Consider the following 15,962-nt stretch of genomic DNA (forward strand, 5'->3'; position numbering starts at 1 on the left):
GAACTCAAAAATACCAAAAAGAAGCTGGAGCTTTTAGATAAAGAAAAGTACAGAGGTGCTATTATTAGGTCAACAACAGAAAAGCTTTGGATGGGCGAAACACCGACAAAGCGGGTACTAAGTGATGAAAAGCAATATGCACAAAGAAAAGAAGTTAAGGAAATAATGTGCAATGGCAGACTGACGAAAGAATCCCAATCCAAGCAAATTGCGATTTGCTTGGAAAACGTATTCCTATGGCGAGTGGATTGAGTGAAGATTTCTTTTCTTTCGTGCTCCTATCAGTATACAGGATATTAAAAAGCTATTGATGACTTAAGCACTAGAAAGACACCTGGCCCAGATGGAATCGGAACAGGATTCTATAAAATGTTTAAAGAGATAGCCAGCGCGCTGTTCGAAGTTATTGAAGAGGGACATGAAAAGAAGAAGCTACCACGGTCTTTCACTGAAGCGCACACTGTTTTAATCCCCAAAACGGATGGTGATATCAAACTTCAGTCGGTGACATCATATCGCCCCATTACCCTCTTGAATACGGATTACAAAATTTTTATGAAGGTGTTGGCCAAGAGAATGCAGAATGTCATTCAAAACATTGTAGGACCACACCAGACACGTGGCATAAGAGCTCGTAGCATTACCACAAATATACACGTAGTAAGAAGTGTCTTAGAGATTTGTGATGACTTTCGAGACCGAATAGCAATGATGCAACTAGACTTACAAAAAGGTTTTGATCGTGTCCCCCATGAAGTGTTGTTCAACGTGTTAGAACATGTGCAAGTTGGAACTGCGTTTCTTGATGGATTAAAGATGGCGTACTCGCAGTGTGTAACACGCCTGGTAGTTAATAGGAACCTCAGTGAAGAAATTGACATGCTCAGTTCTATCAGACAAGCATGCCCGGCCTCAGCCTTACTTTTAGCCATATACCCAGAACCTTTTTGTTTATCAATTATCCAAAATTCAAACGTGCACGGATTTAGATAAGAGTACTGAAGTAATGATTCTTGCATATGCTGACGATGTAGCCGTACTCTGTCAAGATAGGCAGAGCATATGTGAAGTTGTTCATACAGCCAAACAATTTTGTTCCATGACAGGTAGCATGATTAATTGGGACAAAACAACTGCGTTTTGGTATGCTCATCGGGATATGAAGCCTGATGTATCCGTAAATATAAGATGGGAAACCCGCCCACTGAAGTACCTAGGGGTGCCACTCGAGGTTTATCTTGAGAACAACGAGTACTGGAAGGACGAAGCAGAAACGATCCGGCAAAAAACAAACGCCTGGGGTGGGCGGGAGCTCTCTATTTTTGCACGGGCGTCTGTATACAACCTGTTTTTAATAGCCAAATAATAGTATGTGTTCCTAGTCCTTTGTGTGTCGCGAGTGAATGTGCAGAAATTTCACAGGATTTTCACCATGTTTGTGTGGAGATCGACCTGGGAACGAACAAGTCGCTCAAATTTATTCTTATCGGTCCGAAACGGTGGATTGGGTTTGTGTCACTTATATATTAGGCAAGTTGTGTCTCGTTTTATTTTTCTCCGCGATCAAAGAAATGGGTTTTTGTAAACTGCAATAAAATTAAGACTCTGTTCACACGTTCCAGAATTTGTTGTGTCGTATAATAGCAATATGTGCGATTATGTGACTGGATTCTTGCGTGAAGTAGTGCATTCATTTCAATTTCTGAAAGTGCGTTTTTCACTAGGCTACTTGTCCTCTGTAAAACGGAAAACACTTTACAAAGACCTTGTCGACTGTTTGTTGCCAACACCGAGGTGCAGATCTTTATTCAATGTCGGACCCGGACAGGACGTGCTAAGAAGGGTTAAAAAGATGAACGTAAAACCAGGAACAAAAACCTTCTTTAAACTTCATTCTGGAACGCCCCCCGTAAAGCAATGGTTAGCTGATAAGGGACTCTACGTTCCATGGACGAAAAACTGTCTACTTTGTAAGACGCCCGAAACGGTAGAACACGTATTTCTTTACTGCTGGGACGCCGCTTTCTATTGGGACATTCTGCAGCGCACATTGAAAAAGGACCTACCCATCACGAGTTATGGCATTCGTTTTCTGAGTGTGCACAATGAAGACGGCGTCCCCTACGACATGTTCTTGCTAATAGCACTGCACAGCATCTGGCAGACTGGAATGGCGGTTCGCAATGCCGACCTTAACGCACGTCCTGTCAGGGAAAATTTCATTGTCAACATGGATTATATACACGAACTGTATAAAGTGCAACCAGAGCCTCCTGACTGGCTACCTCTCTTAGACGAATTGTGTAACTTGAAAAAATTGTAATGTGAGCCCACCGGATAAAGTCTTGGTCCAAGTGTTTCCTTTTTATCATTCATGTACCTCTGTTTCCACAACGTGTAAAAGAAAACAGGCAATAAAGAAAAAAAAGAAAAAAAAAAAGCCGTCGTGGCCGAGTGGTTAAGGCGGTCGACTAGAAATTCATTGGGTGCTCCCCGCATAGGTTCGAATCGTCCCGACTGCGTGCACACTTTCTTTGCGAGCCTGTGTAGCTTCGTGTACATTTTTTTAGAGGAAGAAACTGCAGAATATTTACTTACCACACTTTCTACGTGCCTTCGCATAAAATTAAAGCGTGATAACTTGCCCGACTGCAACGCACCTAAGAAACAGAAGAGCAACTTGCGACTGAATACTTAACGAGTAATGACCGTTCAGAGCACGCTGCAAACTGCGGCAGTCGTGACCCAGCGGTTAAGACGATTGACACAAATCTATTGGGGTCCCGCCGTACATGTCGGAGTCACGTCGACTGCGCGCGTAAGTAATTTTGGCAAGCCTGCGTCGTGTCATGCACATATTTTAGAGGAACCAACTGTAGGATAGGATAGGAATAAACTTTATTTGTCCAACGGTTGTTGATGTTGGTGCCCGGGGCTAGGCTGCCAGGGGTCCATCGCCCGAGGAAAATCTTTCGAGATCCTCGGCAACGGCCCTGGCCCGCTGGACGGCCCACTCCTGGTCTTCGGGTGCCTCGCTGAGGAGGGTGGCTTGCCATTTCTCAGCGAGGCGCCCCGCTTCAGAGGGTTCTGCTGTTGTATTCCCCCTTCCTCTTCGTCCTTGTTCCACGTGGCGTCGGCATTCCCAAAGCACATGGGCCATATCGGCCCGTTCGTGCTCGCACCACGGGCAGCCGCGCGACGGGTGCAGCGCGGGCCACAGGCGGTGCAGGTGGTAGGGGTTGGTGAAAGTGCCCGTCTGCAATCGTCTCAGGTCGACCGCCTGGGACCTGTCTAGGCGCCCGTGGGGTTGTGGATATTTAGTCGTTCTTTCCTATAGTGACCAAGCACCTCCCGGTACGTTGCCGGGAACTCCTTGACATCGCAGTCGACGTCCGCGTGATCCGCAGCTCCGTCCGCCGCGATTTGTGTTGTACTGGTAACAACAGCGGCCGCGCCAGACGGGGTGGCAGCCGCCGTCGCCGTCACTCCTCCGCTGGGGTACCGCACAACAATGGCAGCGGCTGCCCTCTGAGTGACCGCGTCGCGGCGGCTAAGCTGCCTCGCGGCGAGGTGGGCGCGCTTGTTGTGGTTGGGTGGAGTGTCGTTGCGTCTTCGGCCGTTAGCATTGTTGATGTCGTTATTGTCGTGGCTGTTGTTGTTGTTACTGCCAAGCTCCCCGACGTGCGCGGGGAACCACTTGAGGGACTTGTTTGTAATCGTGCCGGATCCGAAGTCCCCGGCCCGGGCGTCGAGCATGCGTGCCACATCCGCGGACACCCAACCTTTGGTGTAATTCCGAATCGCTGATTTGGAGTCGCTGATGATCAAGTTATCCTCCGCACCTCCGCGGAGTACCGCGAGGGCTATGGCCATCTCTTCCGCTGCTTCGGCAGACGGCAGCCTCGCTGATGCCGTGACTCGGATCGTTCCCTTTGTATCTACGACTGCCATTGGAGAAGGCGGGCGCCGCCGCCGTCGGCCGGCCGTGTCGATGTTGCCGTTGTTGCTGCTGCCGTTTTTGTCGTAGTAGCAGTAGTGGTGGTGGTGCTGGTAACTGCGATTCATCTCGCACATTCCCTTGTAGCAGCGGCGGTGGTCGACGTTCCTCGTCGCCATCAGAGTCACCGACTGGCCGCGGGTACCTGGCTGCATCGATGAAGAGGACACCTTCCTGTCTTCCATGCTTCTTGAGGATTGCTACCGCCCTGCGTATACGTCTTTGCACGTCATGCAGCGGGTGCATATTCTTCGGCGTGTTTTCCGCCTGTATGGCGTCCCTATAGAACATTTACCTACCACACATTCTACTTAATTGTCCTTGCGTAAAACCAAAGAGTGGTCGCATGCCCGACCGCAACACACTTACAGAAAATAATAGCAACTTGTTACTGTATTTCTATCGCGTAATGACCATTCAAGGCACTCTGTTAGCAGCGGCAGTCATGGCCTAGCGGTTAAGGCAATAGGATTCGGTGCAAATTGATTTGCAGGTTCCTATTTTCTTCCTTGCGTTCGTTTTGGTGACATATGCTATCTGTATGGTAATTCCCGACTACAGCGCTTAAAGTAACGTTTACATACAATATGAACACGAGGAGAACCAGGACGCTACCTGATGCTTACCCCAGATGTTGTTATTGAAAGACAGGTCGATCTTTCTCCACGTGTTTTGGGAAACTTTTGCCGGTTGGGTTCAGTATGCATCAATCCGTAATATTTAGATTTTAGCAAAGTTCTCTCAAGCTGAAGCATTAATTCGCCCCCCGTGAAGTAAAATCTGACGTGCTTTGCTCTAATCTCAGGTCATATCTATCTAACCATTGTCATCAAGAGATGATACAGTTGAGTGAAGTACTGTAGCTGAGTGATTGAGTGTCCCTTTTTATAAACCGGTGTCGAAACTGTGTATTGATGAATTTCGTTTCCTTCGAAACTCTATGCTCCAAAAGTGGTAAACAGTTGAATCTGATAAGTTTTGTTTGTTTGTTTTTCCAGGAACTAGTCAGGATTTCCTTCTGTCATCTGGCAGTCTTGCGGTGGAGCAACAAGCGTGAAAAATTATTACAAAGAATATCGAAATTCACTCCACATAACGTCCCAGTAACATATTTCGAAAGTTGTAAAGGCCGCAAGACTTCTTAGTTGTTAAGTTCTGTAGAAGGGGGAAGCAGCCAAGCCTAGGAAATATAACATACTTTTGACAAAGACCACGTTACTGCCATGGGGGCACACATACTGGGATTTGAAAGTACATTAAAAATAATTTTAGAGGGTCCCTGAACAGACTCCGGCCAAAGTTGTAACTATACGTGAATATTTCTGCTGGCATCCCTTTTAAATAATGGAGGCGACAGATAGTCGCCTAGCCGTTGTAAGTTGCCTATATTCTACCCTATCGTAATCTGGCGCTCTGCCAATCTGCTGCGTCATCGTAATGTTACCTATGTGCCTGCAGCAATCCCGCTTTTTCCAATAGTCCACACGTCTCTTACTTATCTCGATCCCTGACCAATTCACGCTCCCGTAAGCTTTTGAACTCCAGCTGCATGCTCCTGAGCTCGCACAGCATGCCGCACCTGAGAGTAAAAGGACGTTCGACGTTCTCCGCGTTTTGCCGGTGCGCCGCGCTGGCTAACATTGCCAGTGCTGGCCAGGCCTAATCTTGCACGAGAATTCCCGAGAAACTGGCCAGAGGGATGGCGCCACGGTAACCTACGACAAATAATCTTTTCGTCCACTGTCATTTCTCTTACCTGATTATTTCTACATTTTAATTAAACGTAGCATTTACGTTCCCCTATGCTCTCGCTGGCTTCATTGTTTGTCACGTCCTATATGATTGTCACTAACAATAAAAATTTAAAGGAGACCCGACACCAGTTGGCATGCAGCGTGATCATTATTAAGTTTTCCGGAATAATTAATCGCTTGCGGCAGATAGCACAATTCTTCTCCCTTAGCTGGGTTATTCGAAGTGATAGACATTCTATCACGAGAAATCGAAACACATATTCAACTAACTATCAAAGATCCGCTAATTAACTCCTTAATTACTTACTTTACAGCCCATATTTCAATACGAATTGTAGCCGCTGAGCTCGCAAGGCGTATCCACTTAGAACGAACTCTCGGGGTGGCACCAGCTTCGAGGCATGAATTTTCAAAGTGCCGAGCGAAACACATGGGTGTTCCAGTTACTTTTTGTGCTTCAATGCATAAACGAGCGTTTTCTTTAAAAGGTAAGTAGGACAACCGTGCACTTTTACTGCGAGTTTGATTGCGCATATCTCCAAACTGGCGTCATTCTGGACTTTAATTCCAAATAGATATACCTTGCACACTGACCGGCTACAATTCATAAATTGTAATACGTGGCATAATGCAATTAATCATTAATTAGTGTACTTTTATTAATTAGTTGAATATGCGTTTCGATTTTTCGTGCGAGTAATGTCCGCCTCTTTGAGTAAATTAGCTTGAGGACTAGGATTATGTTATCAGCAAGAGGCGATCTTTAAAAATTCCGGAAATCTTGTAAATGCCCAACCCGTGTATACGTAACGCAAAGCATGCTTGGTTTCGTAGAGAATTCTGCAGTGGGAGGGGCTAACGCTTTTGCGATCTTCTGGGCCTGCCTGTCTATGTCCAGTCGCTGTGGCCTGCGTGGAAGGCGAGTGGGAATGAATACCGCTTCATATCCTGCGTCAGACTGGCAGCTGCTGACCCCCTGGAATATGTGGGCTACGATAGCCGACAGGATGGTTGGTGAAGACGAAGTTAAGCACCTAGACAGATGAAATTGGAATCTTTATGTGTACGGAGATTCAAATCCATGCTTCTAAATACATCGCGCAACCGGTAAATATCTCATATTTGATATATCTACTTTTCGAATGACACATGAAAACATACTACTAATGACGTTGGTCGCGTAAGTTCTATTGCTATGCTTATCGTATGCTGCAGCAACGCGCTAAGCGAAGATCGCAGTATACCTGGCTTCTACATCTAAAATTAAGAGATATGAAGCATAAATAAACGTGTCAGACAGGCTCCGCGAACAAAAACATACAGGCTCACCATGTAAAAAAAAAAAAAAAATCGCAGTCGACAGGATTCGAACCTGTGCGGGGAGACCCCAATGGATTTCTAGTCCATCGCCTTAACCGCTCGGCCACGACTGCGGCTGACAACTGTGTGCATTCGGCTCGGTGAGCGTCGCGTTGCAAGCTCTTTCTCTTTTGTTTCCGAGCGTTGCCGTCGCACGTGCGGCCAACCTTTTCATTGTGCACGAGGTCACTTCAACTGTATTGTTCTCGATGTAGCGCGCACGCAGTGAAGATACTGGCTGCGTGTTTGGCCAAATGCAGGGAAAGGAAAAAAAGAAAGAAACAAACAAGAGCACGACGCAGATTCAAGAAATAGCCATTGTAGCCGAGATATGTGTCCTTAAAAAAGTGCCGCCAAATGAATTCGTATTAAATTTCACACTCACCCTAAGTACCCCCCAGCAGTTCAGGGCGACCTTAACTAGAACATCCGATGCATTCCCTGACAGATTTTCGAGATGAACATCTCGAAATTGGTGCTCGACTTACGATTTGTGCTAACGGAAAATTACTTCACTACTGCTCGGCTTCAATTTCGCAGCTGCACTCGCCGTGGCGGCTTAGTGGCTACGGCGTCGCGCGGCTAAGGACCTGGTCGTGGGATGCATTGCCGGTCAGCGCGGCCGCATTTCGATGGGGGCGAAATGCATGTTAAACAGCATCAGGTGATAAAAATCAATCTTCCACTCTGGGTGGCCCGGGCGGCCGCGCAGGATTCAGCCGGGCCCTCTGTACCTTGAAAGCCATCTGCGCCGCGCACAGAGTCCGCGATTCGTTGTGTTTTCGCGACTTAGTTCGTGTTGATACGAGCGATAGCACAGAGGTCAATTCTACCGCTGCTGCTGCGGCCGCGTTGCCTCACTGCCGCGTTTTGACAGCAAGTTTCCGCGGTCATCGAGTGAGGTGTGTTCAGGTTTGCTTGTGTGCGCGTGATACCATGTTCGTTAATTTAATTAGTATGCCTGTGTTTACAAGTTTATACGGCCGATAAAACTACTATCCTTACTTCGTATAGCTGTCCACTAATTTGCTATCGCAATCGATGTTTCGCCTTTCGGGCGAAACTGCGACTTTTTTATTTCTGACGGGCACACAACCATCGAGTTATTTTGCATACGCTCAGGTAGATGGTTCTGTTACGCTACGGACGTGCGCACCGGTTGCTCTTCGGCAAGAGAATCGAGGGGTGATTCCTGCGTTGCGGACTGCTGCCGTAGTGCCGAATCGGAATATGTCTATTCCAGTGTATGTGCTTTTTTATTCTTATAATAACCATTTATGCAAGCCCATCTGCATTCATGTATAAATAATGCAGATATACATACGTAAAATAGTTCCTTTTGCCCACTTTATGATCAATCTAAAAAATATCGCGGAAAATCTTTTCCAAATAGGGCCCCCTGAACATTTTAAATCTGCAATAACAAAATCGACCCTGGGGTGGTGATGGGGTGGCATATTTGGCGAAAGAAATTGGCCCTCAGAGGGTTAGAGGTGAAATGGAACGTTGGCTGTCGGAAACACGTGGGAAAGAGAAGGCCCACGTAGAATATTTTGGAACCACATTAACTTATTCGGCAACAAGTCTCGAACGATACTACGACATATCCTAAACGGAGGTGCAAACAAACTGCATGGGGACGCGGCATTAAATTACACCCGGAAAATAACAGCCGAATGATTTCAAGGTAATGACGAGGTCGACTCTGATAAAAAATAAAGAACATGAAGGAGAGCCAGACAGAAAAGGCTGAGAAATCTTAACTGGAAAAAAGCCAAAGATAAATGTCCTAACCTCAGAGCCACAGGGTTAGAGGAGGTTCCCGTTAGTCTGATCAATGAACTAGGATTAAAGTGTAAGGAAGCTGTGCCAATGGCACTAGAATAAAGTTTACAAGACAGACGAATACCAGACAGTTGGCGACATGGTAGAATGACGTTAATTGATAAAGCTCAGAGGGAAAGAAAGATACAATTCACTCATATAGTCCGTTGACCATTACATCGCAAATATACAGGTTAGCAATGCGGGCAAATAAATTGAAACTGCAAGCATGGGTAGAACATAATGGCATATTGGGAGAACTTCAGGATGGCTTCATGCGGAATCGGTAGGCTTCTGGATGATAACTTATTGGTCCTTACTCAGTGTATTCAAATATCCGGAGAAGAAAGGAGGCCGTTATATGCGGCAGTTTTAGACATTTCCGGAGCGTATGTCAACGCTGACCACAAGATTTTTGGGATATCCTGGAAGAAGAAGGCCTAAGCAACTACTGTATAGAGTTACAGCTTCTGAGGTAGATTTACCTAGAAAATACTATTTGCGTTGAATGGGAAGGGCTGAGGAGCGAGGAGAAAGTTTGTCATCAAGGGATTGAGACAGGGGTGCCCTTTATCCTCGCTACTGTTTATGATATACATGGTAAGGATGGAAAGGGCACTAGAATTAATCGATATCGGATGTAATATTTCGTACAAACAGGCGGGCATAATTGTAGAGCAGTAGCTACCAGGTTTGTTTTATGCGGATGAAATTGCGTTGCTTGCTAAGAAGCAGAGTGATATGCACCATCTGGCTAATATTTGTGGACAGGAAGGCGAGAATTTAGATCTGAGATTTAGCGTTAAAAATTCAGATCTGATGGTATTCAATGAAACCGTTGAACAGACAGTGTCAATACAGAACTGGGAAATACAACGGGCAAAATGATTCATATGCCTCGGTGTACACTCTAAAAAATTACACGCTTGATCTCACGCTAAACTGTAAGTTTACGCGTGACGCGCATGTAAATGAGGCGCGGATGACGTTTCAAGCACCACGCTACCAAAAATAAGCGTGACATTCCTTCATTTAAGCATGAGGGCAAGACGGCCTGCCATGGTTCTGTCTTGCGCAAGCGTGAGCGAGCTGCGTATGCGTGAGAAACGCAGATCACACGCTTAACATTCCGCGGAGCACTCGCGCGAGAACTCTCCATCACGCTTATAAAAATCCAAATAAGAGAGCCGTGATATATCACGGGGTCTGCGCGGAGCGTGGGCCAGGGGCAACAACGCTTTGGGTCTTCTCACTGCCCTGCGGTGAATTCGAAAATTTTCTTGGGGAGGTTGAAGGAGGCCGTTGTGTTTTCGTGTCTGCGCTCGGCCATTTTTGGTGTGGATTTTCCGGCGGACTGCAATGAGCGACGTTCCTTCATTGCAGCACAGAGCTTCCGGTCTAATTTGTCAGAGTTGGGGTGTATCGCCATGTTCACTTCTACGTACATTCATGACTTACAACTCGGGTGGTGTATGCATACATTGTGCACTGTGCCAAGTTTACGAGAGTTTACGAGAGAGAATCGAGCGCGGTCTCACGGCTCCAGAGCAGCATTTTCATATGGATAATGGATATGTGCGGTCCCTCACCTACTATTCATGGGCGATTAAAATATACAGGTAAGACCATTAGTTATGGTTCGCTTGTATTAAATAGCGGCTAACTGCCAATTTGTCATGATTTCCGGTATGTGCTTGTATGATGCGTGGTGCAAAATTTGCCGTAGCGGTACATTTATTGGAAAGCGATCGAGAACCTTTTACGCGAGCAGTAGCGTTGATCGAAATCGCGAGCAGTCAGCCTCGTGCTTTTTTAGCAAGTTTTAATACCGGGCTGTTGAATTCCTCTTAATTCTTCAGTTTATTGTGTTGAAGTACCAAATTCTCCCGATTTCCGTTGTTTTCAGTTTCTCTTTTGTTGTTCTCTCTGTGCCCGTTGCCATTTCGCCTCGGGCAAGGGTGGCGAGCTGGGAGTTGCCATTCTGTATTTTACACCATGCTTCTTCTCATGATTTAGAACTCTGTTAGTGGCGCATCAATGTGGTATGCCGTCTATGCCGTGTAGTTGCCGTATAGTGGCCGCGCATGCCGCTCATAGTATACCGGTGCCTATAAAGTGAAAATTCGTAATGTTATCGGCTATTTGTCGACTGACAGTTACCAGCATCTCCGAAGCGCTGCATGCGAGGTTGTAACCACACGTACTACTTAATTTGCAACCTTAATTGCACTCTGAATTAGGATATCCATCTAGTGTAACTCCGCATATTTTATATTTTGGGCTTTAAAGAGAGAAAGTGGGACTGTGTTCAACGAACATGAATATACTCTGCCCGTTGCAGCTCTTCATTTCCAGCTGCAAACACATCTATGTCCCCAGTGAGAGTGCACGTGTGATAATTTCGCCTAAAATGCCATTCTTGTCAAAATTTCCATTATCATTGGGCCGAGACTTAAGAGGAAGCTTTAGCTCAGGTGCTCCTATATAAATACATGTAAAAGGATAACTCGTTTTTCTCGGCAATCAATGCACCAAATTTCACGAGGTTTCTTGCATTTAAAAGAAAAACTTAAAATTTAGTGACTCTTGCTTTCGAATTTTTTATTTATGTCGTAGAATATTTATTAAAAATTGGCAAAATTTGAAAATTTTCAAAAAATGAAACTATCAAGTGTACAACTCTGTAACTTGGCAACCAAAAATTATAATGCAATTCTGTAAATTGAATCTAATAGCACATCCAAAGCGGACAAAATTGATATGTTACACATGAATCTCAATAAAATTTTGTAATATGGAAATACAGCTTTTGCACAACCCTTGTAAACAACGTAACAAATTCACGTAAGGTGTAAAATGACATAGAATTTGTCTGCTTTCAATGATCTAATAGATGCCGTTCACAGAACCACGATATCTGTTCTTGATGCAGAGCTATAGGTTTTTAAACTTCGTGCTTGTATTTTTTTCAAACTTTCACATTCTTGAAAATTTCTGCAACAAAATTCGAGCCCTAAATCGAAATTTCGCTTCCAACAGTCACTAGAATTTAACTGTTTCTCCAAAATGCAACAAATTTCATTAAAATCGGTCCAGGTATTATCTCAGAAAAACGTTTTTGCGTTTTACATGCATTTGAATAGGCCGCGTCGGAGTTGGGCCCGAGCTAAAGCTTCCTCTTAAGCATAGCTACATTTTTCTAGCTCATCATGGTTATTTTAATGCGGGAAATTCTGTCCTGACGTCCCTATCCTACACTAGCCTTGCTGTCTTCGAACGCGTGGCGCTTCAGAGCACGGTTGAGAGGGCATTGCTCCTTTTGTGCAATGAGATACGGAGGGGCTTGTTTACGTTTTACATTTCTTGGCGTCGTTGAAATGTGCCAGGGCTTTGCCAAGCCCCTTCTTAATGGATTAGTTTCAGTGTCGTTGGCGGGAGCGTCTTGCGCAATCTCTCTGAGCATACTCAGCTTCTACTTCTCCGGCATTCTGTCAATGTCTAGCGTCTTGGTTCGTCACAGTCTGCGCCATCGAAGCAGAAGTTAAAGAAGAGGTCTGCGAAGAGCTTGGTGAGCAAAGCTCGCTTCAGAGATGCGACCCAAGTGCCCAAGCCAACCATGGCCGGTGTTTCTTCGTTGCTTCCAACTCATGCAGAGAAGGGGCTAGGGAGAGATGGGGCATGCTAAAACCCCTTAAACTTCGTAAAGTAGTGCCACGCTTTGAAGAATGCTGCCTCCTCCTCGCGCACTGTAGCCGAGGCCGACGCCGCGTCGCTATTGGCCTAATAGCATCACCTGGGCCCTCGAGCCGTGCATCAGTGCCACTTTTGCTCGAGAAGCGTCTACGGCTTGGAGGAAGGAAACTGAGGAGAGGCCCTACCCACTCCGCGCGTTAGGAGAAAAGTGTGGAGGAAATGACGTAGTAGGTTCGCCTTTGTTTTGCTGTTTTTTATTTCTTTGCTGTAGTGGCCCCGCCTTTCGGGACACAATGGCGGCTTTGTTATTGTTCTGTGCGCTCACGCGTGTTGCTCCGTAGGTTTCGTACCGTGGCATAGGCGCCGTGCGGGCAGGTTTGCGCTGGTCTCCGTGTTTTGTTCCGCTGCGTTTTCTCGACCGTGCTCTACCGGATGTTCCTGTGACCAGGTGGGACAGGAGGAACTAAAGTTCGTGAAATGAACGCGCATGCAACGTTGTACGCAATGTACCGCGCCACGGCAATAGCAACGGACGAAGGAATATCCGCGGGAAATTTTGCCCTCTTTGGCGGAATCATGCTAACGTGCTAAGGATTGTTTAGTATTGCTGCGGAGCGCGCGGGTCTGAGCAGCATGGTTGCGCGCAGCGTGGCATGGTTTCGCGAGAAATGTAAACAAGAGAGGAAAGCTGGCCCGATAGGCGGAGCAACGCCATGAGCAACACCAACTTCCGCCTTCACTTTCGCTTCACAAAGAGTGACGTCAGGGCCTCTCCTGAGTTTCCTTCCTCCGTGGTCTACGGAGTGGCGAGGAGCACATGTTGGCGCCGTTGCTACGCTCGAGCAGTGTAGGCGGCGCCACGGTCGAGGAGGGAGTGTGAAAGAGAGGAGGAACGAGGAGGAACGAGGAGGAGTGAAGGCGGGGGAGGAGAGTGTCGCTACCTCTTAAGGGGCTTTAGAGCATGCTCATCACTCCATCCCCCTTGCCACCTCGGAAGCCCTCTCTAAGCGTGGAGATTGGTCACGCCTAATAGGCGTAATAACAGGGGTTCTTTGTCACACTCATCTCGGGGCCGTGCGCATGTTGGGAGAGATGGAGTCTGGAGACGCAGGCGAGCACAGCAAACAGACTTTACTAAGAACAAACCCAAAATAAAACACACTCAAATTGTAACTCAAAACTCAACTTACAGAAATAAAACTCCATACTTGCCTAGCCTAAATATGTACTTATCCTCCCCTACGTTCGTCCTTAGCGCGTTCCGCGTGAAAGTCCGGCAACCCTGGCCTATGGCTGCACGCTTACAAAAACGAACGCTCTTACAAGGCTCTGTTGTTGCACGTCACTCCAAGTCCGATGTGCGTCGGCTCTTGGTCACCGTCAGTGCGCCCACCGACTCTGAAAGTTTTGCTTCCTTGGTATCGGCCGGCCAGCTCCTCCGTCTCGGATGCGGGCGTCCCGAACTCTGTCGGTGACATTGCACTCCGGCCTGCCTGGCTAGGCTTAACACCGCGCTCCGCCGCTTCTCCGAGTGCCGGCCAGAAGCGCCGGGGACTATGGTCCGTGCTGGTCTGCCGAAGAAGGGGAATCCAATTCCTGGAGTGTCCGGCACTGCCGTGGGAGGCTGCAGCAGGTCCAGGGAGCCTCGCTCGAACGTCGCCGAGGTCGACGGCCACACCCGGGGTCGCCAGCGTCACAGGCCTGTCCGAACCTCCGTGGCTCCCGACGCCACTGCGAAGCTGGCGCTCCAACCTTCTTGGCCCAGAGCCATGTCGATAATCCCCAGCTTGGCGCCGCTTCTCCTCCGATTACACCTCGAGTCACGCGCTTCGAGGTCTCGTGCCGTTCCGACCGGTCGGCGCACATCGTGCTCTTCGTTTCTTTTTGTGTCCCTTGCCTCTTACATATGACATCCTTATCACGTCTGCTAAGCGAGTTGCTGACCACTCCTAGCAGGCGTGATCGGTAAGCGTGGAGAAATATCACGCTTAGATTAAGCGTGTAAAAAAGACTGCAAACGCACGCTTAGATAAGCGTGGATTTTTTTAGAGTATATAGATAAACGAAGGAATTATATATATAGAAACACAGGGGAAAACAATAATAGTAAAGGGGAAGATAAATGCGGCCATAATGAAAGACAGAGCACTATGTAAATACAATACGTATGAGGTGCTCGGGGTATGTGGAAAGGTGTAATGTTTCCACGACTTACACTGGGAAATATGGTTGTTTGCCTGAAGTCGGTGGTACAGTTAGGACTCGATAGCAACAAAACGTCAGTGAGGTGCCTCGTATTGGGCGCTCCCGGGAAGACTAGAGCTGAAACCGTGCAGGGTAATATGGGCTGGACAAGTTTTGAAGTGAGGGAAGCTAACAGTAAAACTATGAAGAACGACGGAGAAATATGGAAGAAAGTGATGGGCTGGGAGAGTGTTCAGATGTTTGTACAGGATGAACATTGATTCACAGTGGAGAAAAAGAACTAGGAAGCTTACCAGCAAGTGTGCAAGCGGTATAGTGAGCAACATGGCAACAAAGAAAGTTAAACGCCTGTCAAAGAGGCTGAGACAATCTCCTGGGTGGCGGCCACGGAAAAGAAATTGGCTATGAGTAACTAGAGTAACTAACTAAGAGGTAAAAACGAAATCAGGAAAGAAACAATTTATGATAACTTAAAGGCAAGCTGTTTCCTTTTCGAAACGAGATCAGGATGCCTTAGAACGCGTAGCTATAAAGCGTGGAACACCAAGGAAGAAGCATGTACTTGCTGCAGTAAACCTAGGGAAACGATGGAACATGTTTTATTAGAACCTGAAGATTACCCAGCTGTCGGTTTAGGCTCCACTGGCCTCCTTGAAGCTCTTTGGTTCAGGGATAGCAGGGGGAAAGTAAACATTTCTGCAACTAAGATTAATAAAAGGTGATTGGAGGTTTGGTGACAGAAAAGTAGGGAGACTGCAAACAATGGAGGCATACACAAACAATGTTCCCAATAATACATGTAGTGAAGAAACCTTGATGCAGGGAATTTTTCGTTTGTAAAAAGAAAAATAGGATATGTAACACATTAGGCAAACTACAGAAAAAGACCTTGGTGGCCCAACCCAGCACCCCTTTTCAAAGGGGCTCTCATAGCATTCATCCATCCATCCATCAATCCATACATCCATCAGGAGTGCTGGCATGTCGTGGCAGCGGACCCGATGTAAGTATTTGGCAGCTCCCCGGGCGCAGGAAAGGTTGCGAAGCGATTGGTTACAGGCAACAGGCGACCACTGTAGTGTTATCACTGTCTGATTACATAGTCTTCATACAGGGCTAACTTTGTTTTT

The 15,962-nt window shown here is 46.8% G+C and overlaps 1 non-coding gene across 1 annotated transcript; it reads right to left on the bottom strand.

The window, feature by feature from the left end:
• Positions 1-7,102: 7,102 nt before the first annotated feature.
• On the bottom strand, positions 7,103-7,184 carry TRNAS-AGA (transfer RNA serine (anticodon AGA)). The gene has a single exon. It is a non-coding gene; the product is annotated as a tRNA-Ser (tRNA).
• Between the last annotated feature and the right edge of the window lie 8,778 nt (positions 7,185-15,962).

The sequence above is a fragment of the Dermacentor andersoni genome, chromosome 1 (assembly GCF_023375885.2).
Source record: "Dermacentor andersoni chromosome 1, qqDerAnde1_hic_scaffold, whole genome shotgun sequence".
NCBI lineage: Eukaryota > Metazoa > Arthropoda > Arachnida > Ixodida > Ixodidae > Dermacentor > Dermacentor andersoni.